We start from the raw sequence: 3,611 nt of genomic DNA, 5'->3' as shown, positions 1-3,611 counted from the left end.
TTCTTGTTTCTTGATTTGTTAGTTGATCTGAATTGATTTGATTTGTACAGCGACCGAAAATGTGGTCAGTAACTAATTGGTAAAGATGTGAAATATAGCCACAAAGCAAGCAGCGTGTAGGTGTAGGCCCTAGGCAGTGAACAAAGCTAGACAACAGATTACTGCCTATGTCTGTAAATCTTGTGTGTCCACACTGACCAAGCCAATGTCCAATTCAGCATTTAACAGATGACAAATGCTCCCACCTGACTGAAAGGATAAGCCCAAGAACAGCTAGGACACAGTCACCAGACATCAGAAACCTCACCCTGTCTGTGCAGAGCACCGAGCACATTGCTGCTGCTATTCACACCACCAGGGCTAGCATTACTTACACCAGGATGGAGCTGTGCAGGGCACGTTCCCCCTGGAGCCATCAGCCACATGTCCTCCCAGCGGTCCTGCAGCACCAGCTGCCCTGAGATGCAAAGGAACCTCCTCACAGGTTCAAATCTACTCAGTGCACCAAAAATGACTCCTTGTATCAACTGGCTTGTCAGCACAAAAATCAGGCCCTTAATTTCACTTGAGCCTCCTACACAGAGCCTAGCAACTTCTATTGGGCTAAGGTATTTCCTCCCGAAACCATCTGTGAAATGAGAAAGGCGTTAAAGCCACGGGGATTCATTCCATCACCACTCTGGTTAGGATTAGCCAGGCTCACCAATAAAAAGCCATGGCTTGTTTTATGTGATTTTGCATAGCTTCCACTTCAGCCATTGGATGCATCTTCGAACATCTTTCTCTGTTCAGTTCAAGAACTTACTGCTATAAAGTATCTCCTCCTTGTAAAGGAATCTGCCTCTTGATCTTCATTGTGAGCTGAACAGACTCGGCTGTAAGCCATTGTGTTTCCTGCAAAATAATTTTTCAGAGCTTTTTTCTGCACAATCCCTGCTTTTCCAAGATCTTAAGAAATGTTACTCATAAGATGTTTGCAATTCTTTCCTTTTTAAATTTCTCCCATTAATGCAATACGTAATAGAAATCCTAATCATCCTTCGATTCATTACCTTGCTCTGCATGGATGTGCCTGAGATAAGTTAAAGAAAGAGACCAAAAAAAAGCACTGACAGGAGGACAAGAGGAGCGTGCAGAGCTACACAGATCACAATCAAACCACACAAACACAAGGAAATAAAATGCAAGTGAATCCTACAGACCAAGACAAATACTCCGAACTCCAAGTTTTGGAACCCCAGTAGCAACAGTATACACTCTTGCTTAATGGAAGACTTCAGCAGAGTCCCTCCCTGCCCCACAACTGTCTGTTCTGAAAGCATTGCTGTGTTTTTGTTTTGAAATTTTGCAGTAGAGGTTTCTTAAAGAATTTGAGTTCTGCTTTTACAAAGAGCTGGCACATCTTCAGCTGCAGACCACAGAACAGGACCCAGAAGTGCTTCCTCTTGAGATCAAAGGTTATCTGATAGTAGCCAAAACATCCACAGGCAGTCCAGGTTACTTCTTCCAACGATTTGCTATTTCCATCATGACAGCAGGCAGCAACAAAGGGAGCTTGGCCTTGTTTCCTCTGCAGGTTTGAAGTCCTTTTGTTTGACCAGATGGCATACAGCAGCTTCTTCCATCCTTAGGGCTGCATCCTCTTTTTCTTTTTTTTCTGCCCGTTTTTTTCACTCTTTGAGTACACACGTGCAATGCAAATAGAGTTGAGAGCCAGGTTAGGACAGGGAGCTGGTAAGGCACACAGGGCAACGCGCTGTCTCAGTGCTGTTAGTTCACACAGCAGCATTAGCAGTGAGTTCTGGTCATTCCCAGCAAGTGTCATTGGTACCTTTATCACATCTTGATGTTATCATGCGTATCTTAATGGGTTTGAGAGCTTTACAGTATATTCAGAGTCCATAAATGACAGAATCCAGTATAAAAAAAGGTCAATATATTACTGTTGAAGGGCTGTTTTCTTCCTTTTTTTATACAAAAATCAAAAAGATCAAAATATATCACATTATTTACACACTGTGCTTCATGCTTAGAGATCACTGCAAAAGAACACACAGACAAACATTTTAATCAAAGAGAAATGCTCCATTACTCATCTTGTTAATATCAAGACTGATGGTCAGATTCCTTATCATATTAACAGCATGTCCAAATGATTTGGCACCGAATTAAAACCTTACACGCTAAGGGCATGCTTATGTCCTAACTGAGGGTTTGCAACCAGTTAGTAACGTGCTTGCTGTTAATTGATGGCTTTTTCAGCCTCAGCAAGGTTTTGGCGTGGCGTTCCCTGCAGCTGTGCAGAAAGCAGTGTGTGCTATGGGGAGCAGGGCATGGAGGCAGGCAGGGCACTGCTCTCACAAGGCACAGCGCTGCTGGGCAGGCACACAGCCCACTGCTGGAGCACAGCGCCTAACAGCTGCTCAGGGCCCACGCGAGGAGGTATTGGCATTACTCTCACTGTACCTTGTGCCAACATCCTGCTACTGGCAGTCCGTCTGGTCCCTGCAAAACAGAATATATGGATTTCATTTCTGTTGATGGCAGTTTAAGTGTCAGAACCAAAAACCCAAAGCTCAGTCCTGAAACAATAAAAACGTCAGCAGTGCCGTAAGAGACAGTGAGCATGCAGAACCAACTTACTGTATATGCACAACAGTACATACACAACAGTACATACACAGGCAGTGTGGTCTGTGCACAGCACAAAATCAAATACGCTCCAGGATAAAAAAAAGTTGACACTTCCTTGCAACAAAAGTGAACACATAAAAATCCGGAACCTCGATTAATTCAGAATCTGCTTTAAAAAGTACCGTTTTTGTGATCAGACCTATCTGTGGAAAGCATGATGTGGAAATGTATCTTTTGTTCATATGTGCTTCTTGAGTTGGGGTTAATATATCTTTTCATGACATTCTGTGTTCAATTTGATCCTGCAGTGCTTAGTTTCTTTAAGAAATCTCGAATTGCTGAACTGACTGAAATCGGATAGGTTGTGGGCTGTGTAAAGGGAGTGAAAAGACTTGTCTTTTTCTGATGGAGATGCATGAAGTATACAGAAATGAGAAAGCTGGAAGAGCTTACTTACCAGGAGGAAAACACTGACAAGGAAGGAGCCCTCAGCAGAGGAATGGACTTTTTATGACCAACTTTTCAAGCTACGTTAGCAGACATAGCTGACTTCAGCTATTTCAGCCTTTTCTGATGCTGGATTTTTTAAGGCTCTTGGATCTCTGATTGCATGAATTGCTGCATGTAGAGCTACAGGGAGCACACATGCACCGACCCTTCCCTCAGAACCATCTCCAAGTTAACTAGGGGTTGGAAGCCACGAAGACGTGTTTGCAGTGGAGAAAACTGCTAGTGCAAATAGAGGTCAAAATGCATTTTTACATTTTTTACTGTAAATGTCAGTCATCACATTTTTTGTATTCTGTATTGATTTTATATGTAAAATAGCCTATGCCCAATAAAAGAGATGCAGTGATGTAAGGTTACCCTTTCCAGCTACTCCTAGTGTGACAGGTCCAGTTATTTTCAGACTTTCCTATAACATTACGGTAGTTGGAAGCACATACAGTTTTCTGCTGACAGCAAGCCAGCATTTT

This window comes from Lagopus muta, chromosome 14 (genome assembly GCF_023343835.1).
Source record: "Lagopus muta isolate bLagMut1 chromosome 14, bLagMut1 primary, whole genome shotgun sequence".
NCBI classification, from domain to species: domain Eukaryota; kingdom Metazoa; phylum Chordata; class Aves; order Galliformes; family Phasianidae; genus Lagopus; species Lagopus muta.
This window is presented reverse-complemented; position numbering follows the sequence as displayed.